This window comes from Protomyctophum parallelum (assembly GCF_964188405.1).
Source record: "Protomyctophum parallelum genome assembly, chromosome: 14".
Lineage (NCBI taxonomy): Eukaryota > Metazoa > Chordata > Actinopteri > Myctophiformes > Myctophidae > Protomyctophum > Protomyctophum parallelum.
The window spans coordinates 281202-296070 of record NC_139709.1 but is presented as its reverse complement, the minus strand read 5'-3'; the positions used below and the strand labels follow the sequence as shown (position 1 = coordinate 296070).

The 14869-nt window shown below is 44.2% G+C and overlaps 1 long non-coding RNA gene across 1 annotated transcript; it reads left to right on the top strand.

Annotated features, from left to right (window-relative positions):
• The first annotated feature begins 5595 nt into the window (after positions 1-5595).
• On the top strand, positions 5596-9156 carry LOC310871101. The gene is made up of 3 exons (XR_014570298.1): positions 5596-5728; positions 8811-8947; positions 9038-9156. It is a non-coding gene; the product is annotated as an uncharacterized lncRNA (long non-coding RNA).
• Positions 9157-14869: the final 5713 nt, after the last annotated feature.

Here is a 14869-nt window from a genome sequence, read left to right as displayed (position 1 = left end):
AAGTCGCTTCAACAAATATAGCAAATCCACAAGCTCACAACGCGTCAGAATTTGTTATTTTTGGTGATTGTTCCTCCCAAAATAGTGACTGTTTACTGCTGTAGGCCTAGTTTATGACTTTCAGCACCAGAGACAGCTCCCCCATGGCTGTGGGACTAGTTTATGATTTTCAGCACCAGAGACAGATCCCCCATGGCTGTGGGACTACTAGATTATGCAGACTGTGAGACTAGTTTATGACTTCAGGACCACAGACAGCTCCCCTCACTGCTGTGGCATTAGGCTCTATTTGTAAATAACTCTTCATACTTATCCGGGCCTCTTCCGACTTCCTTCACAGGCCAGATTAACCCTTTGTGGTGCCCGGTATTACGACCAGGGCTTGGCGCTTAGCATTTTTCCAAGTAGCACGTGTGCGACTAAGTTGAAAAATCTAGTAGCACACAAATTATTTTAGGAGCACGATGAAAAGTTATCAAATAATGTGTTTTTGAGGGGCGCTAGCCCCTCCTATGTATACCGGTATACCTAGCTTTAGTCCCCACACATCTCATGATTTGCCATTGACGATAAACGAAATTTGGTCAAATTTCCACTAAATATGACGTAAATTAAACATCAAAACATTAAATGCCATTGACATTGAAAGGAAAATGTCATATGTACATAATATGCAAACCAGCTATTAAACGAATCACAGCTAGGTATTCTGATGTACGAGATGATTCATGATGATGTATGATGATAAAGAGTGTCCCTCACTTCACCCAGGTGTGATTTTTCTTTAATAAAGTGATATGAGGTAGGGACGGGCAATATTAGCCTGGTTAATAAACCAGACCGAATCAGCCGTTGGCAAAAAGAAATTGCCTACCGGCGGATTTCGGTCTGGAGAGGCTCAATTGTACGCCCATTTTCTACACACGAGAACGTGTGCGCCCAATAGGGACACGGTATGCAATATGGGCGGGCTTTGGTACAGTGACGTTCAATGCTTGAGACCTTTGACTGACAGTAGCTCTGACCAATTGCGTCAAAGAGAAAATGTTTCCCTGGAAATGAAATCCAAGCTGAGCCTCCCCAGACTAATATCCCGCGGATCCGTGCGATATTAGTCTGGTTTATTAACCAGGCTAGGGCAATATGGCAAAATATTATATCACAATATCTTTTCAGCAATTATCAAAATATTGATATTCATCAGGATATAATTTTTATGTTTATTTTTATATAATCTATATAACCAATTTGTTTTTATGCTGATAGACTTTTGGTTTTTTTATGCAGATAGATAGATAGATAGATATTCGATGCTGGGCAAGATGATCGATTGTGAATTAAATTGTAACATTCTCCTTGGCTTTGACTGCTTCAGACAGAACATCTGACACACAGCTACGGTAGACTATTAATTTACAAGCTGGTAACTTACTCGGCTGCCTACCGCTGCTCGTTAAGCAGGTCACACAATGGATGGACCACTGATATTTATCCAGCCAGGTCGGTGATTACTAATATCATTCATGCTGTGCAACACATGCTTTTGTAAGCGACGCTAAGGATTGTTTTGACCGATAATAATCCGTCATGTGCGTGCGCACGTGCACTCTTTATTTGTGCGTGCAGCCGTGAACAGTGTTTCTCCCGCGTTTGGTTAAAAGTTGGCGTTCGAACTTTACAAATAAGTTTAGTATTCAACGTGTCGGGGACGCTATCATGCTGCGTTCACTCTGACGCTCTAGTCTGTGCTGCCTGCGAGGGAACAACAGACACACAGACTGTGCTGCCTGCGAGGGAACAACAGACACACAGCACAGAGTGCTAAAAGGGGGAGGGCCGAGGGCGGTGCGGTGGAAGCAAGGGGAACAGATCTTCAAGCTAAAATGCATCGAGCCTCGACACGTTGTTAGCTTGTAGATCTGCTCTTTTTGGCGAACGACACCGCCGTACTAGAAATATAAATGTAGGTATAGAAATGAACCAGCTCAGTGGCCTTGTGGTTAGAGTGTCCGTCCTGAGACTGGGAGGTCGGGGTTTAATCCCCGGACAGGTCATACCAAAGACTCTAAAAATGGGACCCAGTGCCTCCCTGCTTGACACTCAAGGGTCTGATTGGGGGGGGTTAGTCCCTGCTTGACACTCAAGGGTTGGATTGGGGGGTCAGTCCCTGCTTGACACTCAAGGGTTGGATTGGGGGGTCAGTCCCTGCTTGACACTCAAGGGTTGGATTGGGGGGTCAGTCCCTGCTTGACGCTCAGCATCAAGGGTTGGATTGGGGGGTCAGTCCCTGCTTGACACTCAGCATCAAGGGTTGGATTGGGGGGTCAGTCCCTGCGACATACTAGCGTCATGTCCAGAAGGTAAGCAAGAACACCATATACCAACTGTGTGTGTGTGTGTGTGTGTGTGTGTGTGTGTGTGTGTGTGTGTGTGTGTGTGTGTGTGTGTGTGTGTGTGTGTGTGTGTGTGTGTGTGTGTGTGTGTGTGTGTGTGTGTGTGTGTGTGTGTGTGTGTGTGTGTGTGTGTGTGTGTGTGTGTGTGTGTGTGTGTGTGTGTGTGTGTGTGTGTGTGTGTGTGTGTGTGTGTGTGTACGCGTCTGGCGTGACATGTAGGGCAGGCTACCACGATGACTCAGCTGGCTGCTACCAGCCACCTGTGGAGTGGAGTCAGAGGGGCAGGCTGGATAAACGTGGTCGTAAGTGGTGGTTTGTTCAAAACCTACAATCCACTAAATGATCACTCCCGTTCAGAACGGCAACGCTGAGTGCAGAAAACCCAGCTCGCAGCAACACAGTCGGCAGCATTCTGTACCCACATGTTTGGGAGTTTAAGCCATTTTGGGGCGGGAACCCCTTTTGGTGTTTATAGCATTATGTGATGCTTTAGCTATTGAAAAAAATAGCAGATCTACAAGCTTGTAGTTCTGCTATTTTTTAAAAATCTTGAAAACGTGGAACAAATCTTTGAATATATATTCTTTCAGGGCGAATGTTTTTAACTCAAATCTTTGCTTCTGGTGGGGGGGGGGGGGGTGTCCCTGGAACTACATGTTTTCAGATGGGGCGTCATAACCATAACCACATCATTCTGTATTCTGTATCTTCCTCCTCCAGGGAGCCGGGTCGTACCTCCTCAACTACTTCCTGTACATCCTGTGGGCTCTGCTGTTCTCCTTCCTGGCCGTGTCCTTAGTGAGAGTGTTCGCTCCGTACGCCTGTGGCTCCGGGATCCCTGAGGTGAGCAGAGGTCCAGACGGGTCACTGGTGGACTGGGTTTCTGACCTGCCCACAGCCCTCCTATGAGACACAGACTGGTTTCTGACCTGCCCACAGCCCTCCTATGAGACACAGACTGGTTTCTGACCTGCCCACAGCCCTCCTATGAGACACAGACTGGTTTCTGACCTGCCCACAGCCCTCCTATGAGACACAGACTGGTTTCTGAACCGCCCACAGCCCTCCTATGAGACACAGACTGGTTTCTGAACTGCCCACAGCCCTCCTATGAGACACAGACTGGTTTCTGACCTGCCCACAGCCCTCCTATGAGACACAGACTGGTTTCTGAACTGCCCACAGCCCTCCTATGAGACACAGACTGGTTTCTGACCTGCCCACAGCCCTCCTATGAGACACAGACTGGTTTCTGTCCTGCCCACAGCCCTCCTATGAGACACAGACTGGTTTCTGACCTGCCCACAGCCCTCCTATGAGACACAGACTGGTTTCTGACCTGCCCACAGCCCTCCTATGAGACACAGACTGGTTTCTGAACCGCCCACAGCCCTCCTATGAGACACAGACTGGTTTCTGAACTGCCCACAACCCTCCTATGAGACACACACTGGTTTCTGACCTGCCCACAGCCCTCCTATGAGACACAGACTGGTTTCTGACCTGCCCACAGCCCTCCTATGAGACACAGACTGGTTTCTGAACTGCCCACTGTCAGTCAGCCAGTCAGCCAGTTGAACCTGACTGTCATTAACCGAGACGTATTATTCTTCTATGTTCTGCCACACAGATCAAGACCATGACGCGAGCAGGACGCGACGGAAATGCAACGCGCCTGGTGGAGCCATGGCGTTAGCCTTGTTTGTATTTGTTGACAAAATTGTCAATATATTTAGCCTCAGTTTTAGTCATCATACAATTTACAATTTAGGCATTTAGCAGAGACTCTTAATCCAGAGCGACTTACATTAATGATGGGGAATACAAGCTAATAAAAACTGCAGGCCTTCTAGTCCTGGAAAGTTGCAATGCGAAAATGGAAGCCATCGTTCTCACGATAATGAAAATCTAAACATTTTTGTAAACAAATCTTTAAAAAAAAGCTCAGTTTTGATTCAGCTTTCCTCAGTGAAGAACAGTAGTCAACGTACGTTGACTGCGTTTTATGCAAATGTGTAAAATAGGTGTGATGGAAGATGGAGGAATGCACATTATTAATAAAAGTGTTCGGGCGAGTGTTGTAACCAAACATGAACGGTGTATGTGTCTCTGACCAGGTCCAATCATTAAGGGTGCATGTTTCTCTGACCAGGTCCAATCATTAAGGGTGTATGTGTCTCTGACCAGGTCCAATCATTAAGGGTGTATGTGTCTCTGACCAGGTCCAATCATTAAGGGTGTATGTGTCTCTGACCAGGTCCAATCATTAAGGGTGTATGTGTCTCTGAACAGGTCCTATCATTAAGGGTGTATGTGTCTCTGACCAGGTCCAATCATTAAGGGTGCATGTTTCTCTGACCAGGTCCAATCATTAAGGGTGTATGTGTCTCTGACCAGGTCCAATCATTAAGGGTGCATGTTTCTCTGACCAGGTCCAATCATTAAGGGTGTATGTGTCTCTGACCAGGTCCAATCATTAAGGGTGCATGTGTCTCTGACCAGGTCCAATCATTAAGGGTGTATGTGTCTCTGACCAGGTCCAATCATTAAGGGTGTATGTTTCTCTGACCAGGTCCAATCATTAAGGGTGCATGTTTCTCTGACCAGGTCCAATCATTAAGGGTGTATGTGTCTCTGACCAGGTCCAATCATTAAGGGTGTATGTTTCTCTGACCAGGTCCAATCATTAAGGGTGCATGTTTCTCTGACCAGGTCCAATCATTAAGGGTGTATGTGTCTCTGACCAGGTCCAATCATTAAGGGTGCATGTTTCTCTGACCAGGTCCAATCATTAAGGGTGTATGTGTCTCTGACCAGGTCCAATCATTAAGGGTGTATGTGTCTCTGACCAGGTCCAATCATTAAGGGTGCATGTTTCTCTGACCAGGTCCAATCATTAAGGGTGCATGTTTCTCTGACCAGGTCCAATCATTAAGGGTGCATGTTTCTCTGACCAGGTCCAATCATTAAGGGTGCATGTTTCTCTGACCAGGTCCAATCATTAAGGGTGCATGTTTCTCTGACCAGGTCCAATCATTAAGGGTGTATGTGTCTCTGACCAGGTCCAATCATTAAGGGTGCATGTTTCTCTGACCAGGTCCAATCATTAAGGGTGTATGTGTCTCTGACCAGGTCCAATCATTAAGGGTGCATGTTTCTCTGAACAGGTCCTATCATTAAGGGTGTATGTGTCTCTGACCAGGTCCAATCAGAAGCAGCCAAAACGTTAAACCGCTGTATGCGTCTCTGACCAGGTCCTATCAGCAGCAGCGGCCGCTGGGGTGTCGGTGGCGTTCGGAGCTCCTATTGGAGGAGTTCTCTTCAGTCTGGAAGAGGTGGGTTCAAATTAACAGTTTGACTGCCCTAATTTATCCCAGTCATTCTTCTCATTTGCCGGAAATTGAACTTTGAAGACCCATTGCATATTATTTCATAATGTGACAATATCATCTCAAATGAAAGAGGAATCTTTCCTCTTTACTCAGAATTTTTTGTTATGTTTGTAGCATGTTGCGTTCTTTACAGGCAGTTTTATACAGCTCGGTTTCACCCTAAACAGGCCTCTCGGAAAATGCTTTGGTATTTCGTTTCATTTGTTTGCAGAACACTTCTATTATGCCCATAACATATTCCCTATTATAGTGACAGAGACATACCATATATCAAATGAAAGCTGTAACACTCTACTTTCACCAGGAACAGACATACAATTTATATCATGTTTACTTTTCAAAATGTAGCCATTTGAATGAGTCTAGCACTTTTCAGTCTAGCACTTTTCAGTATCTCGTTTTTGATCATTCATATTACAAGACACATATCATTATGCTGTGTTATATAATGCAATACCATGTCAGACATCAAATGAAAGCTAGAATCCTCTACTTTCACCAGGAAAAGAGATACATTTTCTATCGTTTTCAGTTTTCAAAATATAGGCTTTTGAATGAGTCCAACACTTTAGAAAAACATCTCAAAGTTTTGACCAGTCACATTTATATACCCATAGCATATTTTTGTAATAATGTGAACATGTCACGGAATATACCAATTGAAAGAGGAGCATTTCCTCTTTACCCAGAAAAAACAATTATGTTTGTAGCATGTTGCATTCTTTAGATACAGGCAGTTTTATACAGCTCGGTTTCACCCTAAACAGGCCTCTGGGAAAATCCTTTGGTAGTTATCTTCATTTGTTTGTACACAGCACACTTCTATTATGCCCATAACATATTCTCTATTATAGTGACAGAGACATACCATATATATAACGCTCTACTTTCACCAGGAACAGACATACAATTTCTATTTCTATTTAATAGAAATACAATATATGTATTTACAATAGGCCTACATGTACTTAGATAAAATGCAATACTGTTGTGAGTGACATCTGGTGGAGTACAGATAAGCGGTCTACACATGCCTACATGTATTTAGAATAAATAAGTAAAATAAATAATGTGCTGATGTATCCACACAGAAAACATTTAGGCAAACATAACGAACGTGTAGTCCCATGAACAACCACTAGATGGCAATGATGCTCTTATGCTGGCAATTCTGATGAATAAAGTCACATGTGATGTGTAAAAGTTTTAGAAATAAAGCAAAACAAATGTATTTTCTCTTACCCTTGCCTTTGGCTTTTCCAGGCCTTGCTGGACTGGATCTGGGGGGTGAGGGTTGAGGCTGGCTGATCTCAGCACCTAGAAACATCAAATAAATAGATATATTTATTTATATGATGTGCAAAAGAAATACATTTACACAGTACGCCAACTTGAATGTAACAAGTCTCACCAATTACAACAGGCCTAATGTATTTAGAATAATACAAGTAAATAATACAAGTAAAATAAATAATCTTACCTCCAGACACAACACCTGCACCAGCGTCGTCCTAAATGCAAAAATATGATTTATTGACGTATAATCACACACACACACACAACCACAAAATAAGCTTTATTGACATATAATCGTTCAACATGCGTGTATAGAAACATACTCATTCAATGATTAGCTTTATCACACACACACACACACTCCCGTTCTCTCTGTGTGGCGGTGGCGAGTGACACGACTTTATGATGATCCTCGTTCCACTGCGTCGTGGTTCCCTCGCTCGAGCAGTTTTGGTTTGGGGGCCGCTCGGCCCCCAAACGGTGAGAGAACTACCCATTATCACAAATTCCACACGCACTCCAGAGGGCCACTATAGTTCCACACTCACTCCAGAGGGCCACTATAGTTCCACACTCACTCCAGAGGGCCACTATAGTTCCACGCTCACTCCAGAGGGCCACTATAGTTCCACGCTCACTCCAGAGGGCCACTATAGTTCCACACTCACTCCAGAGGGCCACTATAGTTCCACGCTCACTCCAGAGGGCCACTATAGTTCCACACTCACTCCAGAGGGCCACTATAGTTCCACACTCACTCCAGAGGGCCACTATAGTTCCACACTCACTCCACACTCACTGTAAATATAGAATGAGTTTATCAAATAACATTTCTTGGAGTGATACTAGACCACAAAATCAGCTGGAAACCCCATATTTCATATGTACGAGCTAAGATGGCAAGAATTGTCTCTATACTGGGGAAATCAAAACTAATTCTAAATCAAGGGGCACTGTACATTCCGTATTATTCCAGGTTTTACCATATCTTAATTATTGTGTGGAGATCTGGGGTAATACCTATAAAAGTAACTTAAAACATTGGTCATATTACAAAAGAGAGCAATAAGGATTGTGAAAAATGTCACATCACGGCCACTATAGTTCCACGCTCACTCCAGAGGGCCACTATAGTTCCACACTCACTCCAGAGGGCCACTATAGTTCCACACTCACTCCGAAGGGCCACTATAGTTCCACACTCACTCCGGAGGGCCACTATAGTTCCACACTCACTCCGGAGGGCCACATTGCATATTACTTTCATAGCAAAAATAGCAGATCTACAAGCTTGTAGATCAGCTATTTTTGGAATCCTGAAAAGTTACATTTTAATTTAATTTCAAATGCCTTCAATTATAGTTACTCTATGAACTAAATATACATACATCGGACATAAAAAAGGTCAATAACAATTTTATACTATTCATTAAGCTACTAATTTAGACTGAAGTAATTAAACTCCGATATTAACCTGAGGGCCACACAGAGCATATCAACAGTGGGACTACTTACTTAGTAGTTGTCCATCCTCTTAACAGTTTGACGGACACATTTTCACGGATCTAAAGCACAAATTATTTCCGCGTATGCTGCAAAGGTAATAAAACAATCTCGCCAGCGTAGAATATTTGATTAAAATGTGGGTAAAGCGTTTTATGGAGTCAAACTGTGAAGATGAATATCCTTAAATAAAGATTATTATTAAACCCTGTCTTTTCCTCCTCAGGTGAGCTACTACTTCCCTCTGAAGACGTTGTGGCGGTCCTTCTTCGCCGCCCTGGTGGCGGCGTTCACCCTGCGCTCCATCAACCCGTTCGGGAACAGCCGTCTGGTGCTGTTCTACGTGGAGTACCACACGCCCTGGTAGGAATAATAACGGTTCCATTTGTACCCTCTCAGAGTTAAATTAACATTGACTTTACATGGTTACATGGTTCTGTCCAATATAAACAGGTACATGGCAGAGCTGGTTCCGTTCATCCTGCTGGGCGTGTTCGGCGGGCTGTGGGGGACCCTCTTCATCCGCGCCAACATCGCCTGGTGCCGACGGCGCAAGACCACCCAGCTGGGCAGGTAGGAACCTCTAAGACCACCTCTAAGACCGCCTCTAAGACCACCTCTAAGACCACCTCTAAGACCACCTCTAAGACCACCCAGCTGGGCAGGTAGGAACCTCTAAGACCGCCTCTAAGACCACCTCTAAGACCACCTCTAAGACCACCTCTAAGACCACCTCTAAGACCACCTCTAAACCCACCTCTAAGACCACCTCTAAGACCACCTCTAAGACCACCCAGCTGGGCAGGTAACCACCGTTAACCTGTTCAAAACAGGAACCCCTTTTGGTGTTCCAAGCATTATGTTATACTTTAACTGTTGAAAAATAGCAGATCTACAAGCTATTTTTTTTAAAGTCGTGAAACTGTGCCTCAAATCTTTGTTATATGTATTTGGTCCGCAACCACCAGGTACCCGGTTCTGGAGGTGGTTCTGGAGGTGGTTCTGGAGGTGACACTAAACCCTGTTCCCTCCCCCAGGTACCCGGTTCTGGAGGTGATGGCGGTGACTTGCATCACGGCCCTGGTGGCGTTCCCTAACCCGTACACGTGGCGCAGCACGTCGGAGCTGATCTCGGAGCTGTTCAACGACTGCGGCGCCCTGGAGTCCTCGCAGCTGTGCGACTACGTCAACAACCCCAACATGTCGCGGCCCGTGGACGACATCCCCGACAGGCCCGCGGGCTCCGGGGTCTACAGCGCCCTCTGGCAGCTGGCGCTGGCGCTGGTCTTCAAGATCGTCATCACCATCTTCACGTTCGGCATGAAGGTATATTAATAATAATAATATTATTATATTATTATTATTATTATTATTCACGTTCGGCATGAAGGTATATTAATAATAAATATTATTATATTATTATTATATTATTATTATTATTATTATTATTCACGTTCGGCATGAAGGTATATTAATAATAAATATTATTATATTATTATTATTATTCACGTTCGGCATGAAGGTATACCGTCTCTTAAACCCCATTTAGGCCTCAGAATTAGACCTCAAAATTAAAAACAAATATTCTAAATCCTCTTCACTATTTTTGAAAGTTCATAGCGCGCCACTCGGTGGCGTGCTATGAGCTTGTAGATCTGCTATTTTTCAATAGCTAAATAATAACATATTTACAATAATAATATTTAAAACACCAAAAGGGGTTCCTGCGGTTAAATTAGGGTTAAATAACTAAGCCCATTTAAAAAGAAAAAAGGCTTCTAAACAGTTTCTACAGCTCCATCTCAATGAATTAGAATATTTTGTAAAAGTTCATTTTCACCTGTAATATAATTAAAAAAGTGAAACTTCCATTCCATTATTCTCAACTCATAAAGTGAAGTATTTAAAACATTTTTTTGTTTTAATCTTGATGAGCTACAGAGTACAGCTCATGAAAATAAAATCATCATCATCATCTCAATGAATTAGAATATTTTACGAGACCACTAAAACAAATGATTTTTTTTAAACGAGAAATGTCGACCATCTGAAAAGTATATTAATGTATGCAGTTACTACTTGGTCTGGGCTACTTTTGAACACATTATTTCACACATTTTCACACCCCCCTTTTCCCCTCACTGTATATTCTGTTTCTTTTCCCTTTTTGCTTCCTTTATGATGAATTCCTGTTCTGTTCTTTAACTATATAGAAGTGTCTATTTGTACGTCTCTAAATGTTTTGATGAATTGAACATGGACCCTGTTGTATTAGTGTAATGCTTAATTGGGTCGTCCACTCACAGTTAACAGTCTTTGTATTGAGTTTGTGCTTGAAATGTACTGTAATTCTGCAAACTGTTAATAAATATTTCAATCAATCAATCAATCAATGTGGCGTGGCATGGAGGTGATCAGCCTGTGGCACTGTTGAGGTGTTCTGGATGCCCAGGTCTGCTTTGATAACAGCCGTAAATTAATTTTAGTCAGTCAGTGTGTGTCCAGTGGAAACCTCTATGAATCTGATCTCAGGTCAGAATGGGTTAATTGTTCAGTCTCATGTCTCACATGTCTCCCCCTCCCCCAGATCCCGTCGGGCCTGTTCATCCCCAGCATGGCGGTGGGCGCCATCGCCGGGCGCATGGTGGGCATCGCCGTGGAGCAGATGGCGTTCCACCACCACGACTGGATCATCTTCAAGAACTGGTGCCGCCCGGGAGCCGACTGCGTCACCCCCGGATTCTACGCCATGGTGGGGGGGGGGGGCCTGTCTGGGTGAGTGTTAGACTCTACACCATGGTGGGGGGGGGGGGGGGGGGGGCTGTCTGGGTGAGTGTTAAGGCTGGATTTACGGGGGTGGGGTGACCACCGAACTACAACATGACGTCACTGAGCCGCGGTGAAGAGCAAACCACCGCCACCGCTCCTGCCCTTCTCTCTGTTTTTACTCACCACCGCTCAACGTTATTTCAGCTCCGGTGGTCAGCTCACCACCGGAGCGGTGCTCACCTCACCACCGGAGCGGTGCTCACCTCACCACCGGAGCGGTGGTCAGCTCACCACCGCCGCTCGCCGTGCTCACGCAGGTGAGAGAGAGGGAGACAGACGCCGTCGGTTGGTTTTGGTCGCAGGAAAATTAACCCATTCTGACCTGAGATCAGATTCTAAAATATGTCTTCTACATCCTGACAGTTTCATTATTAACCCATTCTGACCTGAGATCAGATTCTAAAATATGTCTTCTACATCCTGACAGTTTCATTATTAACCCATTCTGACCTGAGATCAGATTCTAAAAGTGTCTTCGATTTTTCAAAAATAGCAGACCTACAAGCTCGTAGCGCGCCACTGCTATTTTTCAATAGCTAAAGCACGACATGATGCTAACACCAAAAGTGGGTCAAAAAATGGGTTAACCCGTTTTGACCTGAGATCAGATTCTAAAAACGTCGTCTACATCCTGACAGTTTTCTGAAAAAGCTATGTTTCTATGTCAGTCGTTCTTCGATTTTTTTCAAAAATAGCAGACCTACAAGCTCGTAGCGCGCCACTCGGTGTCGCGCTATGAGCTTGTAGATCTGCTATTTTTCAATAGCTAAAGCATAACATAATGCTAACGCCAAAAGGGGTTCCCGCCCCAAAATGGGTTAAATGATTTTTAGTTTTAGACGTTTTTTGTCTCTCGAATGTATAGTTTTCGTTTAGTTTTTAGTCGACCCGGAATGTCTTGGTGTTAAGTCTAGTTTTAGTCGACTAAATGTCATAAGATTTCAGTCGACTAAATCTATGGTTGATTTAGTCGACTAAAATGTATTTTGGCGGGCCTTGATGCCGTCGTAATGGCTGATTTTACACTCAAAAAAATTGTTTAATAACTGTCCTCCTGTAGGACAGCGCCACCTAGAGGGTTAGGCTCTTCATCTGGTCAAACTCAATATGTCAGTGATCCACCCACTTAAATAGACACCCACGGCCACGGGTTTGATTGATTGATTGAAATATTTATTAACAGTTTGTAGAATTACAGTACATTTCAAGTACAAACTCAATACAAAGACTGTTAACTGTGAGTGGACGACCCAATTAAGCATTACACTTGTTTACAACAGGGTCCACATTGTTCAATTCATCAAAACATTAAGAGACATACAAATAGACATTTCTATGTAGTTAAAGAACAGAACAGGAATTCATCATATAGGAAGCAAAAGGGAAAAGATACATATACAGTGAGGGGAAAGGGGGGGGGGGGGTAGGGGGATTCAGATTTTACAGAGGCCAGTTTCGAATTGCAGCCATCCGTAGGTGCCCTTTGAGAGCGGTTTTGAAGGAGTCAAGGGATTCACATGTCTTAATGACTGTTGGTAGGGCGTTTCACATTTTGGTGGCATAGGAGCGAAAAGAATTTAGTCCCTTGTTTGTGCCGAATCTGGGTTGTACATGGTTTGTTGCACTCCCTCTGGTGTTGTGGGTGTGGACTTCGTTTACATTAAGGAAGTATTTAGACAGGTACATGGGTATCTTGGTGGTGTATCGAATCTTGTGGACCAGACCCATTGCAAGATGCTGTACTCACGTTAGTAGTCAGTGGGTGGAACCAACACAACATGGTCATTAGATCAATTAATGAAATATCATTAAATACAGTACAAATACACATTTCTCAAATCCACAACAGTGGAATAAGCAAAAGGACATTGTGAAGTTGCCCGAGGGCCAAGGCTCCAAAAACGTCAGCGATGCTTTTTGTGGATTTTATTTCTCCCAACTTCAGCTCCGGTGCAGATATTCACAATGAAAGAATATCAAACTGCAAAAACAATACTGGCCAAAAGTACAAAATGAAGAACTCAAGAATACCTAATGCAAAACTTAGGACAAAGGAAAAATAACCAAACTGCACTAGGCTATGCCCCTGGACTGGGCCCTAGCAGCTCTCTCACTGGGCTGTCAGCATGATGCCTGCCCGAGCATCACTGACTAGCTCTGCCTGCAGTCTCCCCTTTATAGGGGAGGATCCTACCACCCACAGAGAAGCAATTAACCATACACAGCTTACCTTAATCAGTGTGTGTGTGTGTATAGGGCACGGGCTGCCCCGTGGAATGCACTTCCCATTGCAGTCAGAACTGCAGCATCACTCCCAGTCTTTGATACAGACTTATAGCATGTTATGTAGACAGCACTATAATTGCATTGTATGTAGTCATAGCACGGCATAGTACATATGTATAGCATAGTACGGTAGTATATATGTATAGTTTATATGTATAGTTTCATTATATAGATATTTTACCGTCCCCGGGACGTCGGGACGCCGTTAATCTCGAGCCCTGATATGTATAGTTTATATGTAATGTTTCATTATATAGATATTCCACCGTTACTTTCATAGCTTACGCATGTTTCTTGATAAATGTTTTTATGTGATGTATTCCCATGCTTTTTTTGTTCTTGCTTAATGTAAGTCACTCTGGATTAAGAGAGTCTGCTAAATGCCTAAATTGTAAAATGTGACAGACATCATGATTATTATAGAATCTAAGACCGTGATTCACATAATCAGGTATTATTACTTAGGCAACAATTCAAATATATACAGCATACGATAAAGAAATTATTTAAAAAAATGGCTGATGGGGAAGTCCTCGTTCATTCCCTTTGGGGACATTGTATTTAAAGTGTAAATCCAAAAGGATTCACGTTGTAGCAACAATCTATTCAGATCCCCTCCTCGCCTGCATGGGGGGGGTGTGTGTGTGTGTGTGTGTGTGTGAGCGCGCGTGTGCGTGTGCGCGCGTGTGTCGTGCGCACATGCAACCATTCGGGTGTGATTGACCATGAACATGTTTACTACACCCCCGGCTTCTAAAGGTCACAGCCTTTGGATACATAATAACCCATGAGTGTGTGTCTCTGGGTGCGCTCAACTGCTCTGAAGAAGATTAGTAGTAAACAGAGAGCAGCCACAGATGTGCAACGCTCGCTCACTCACACACACACACACACACACACACAAACCTGTCCTCTCCTCAGAGGCTCAGGTGTGTAGCCTGAAGCCCAATCTCAAAGACAGTTGATCAACAAGGTTAAATCAGGCTCTCTCATTTTAACCTCCTCTCTCTGTCTCTCTCTCCCCCCATGCAGTCCACGGCTTCGTCGTCCCTGCTCTCCATGAGGCCCCAGACCCCCCGCGGGGACGACGACGAGGAGGACGGCGTGGACGTGCCTGACGGACAGGCGGCGTGGAAAAAGGCCCCGCCCCCCCTGCCCACCCCGGAGGAG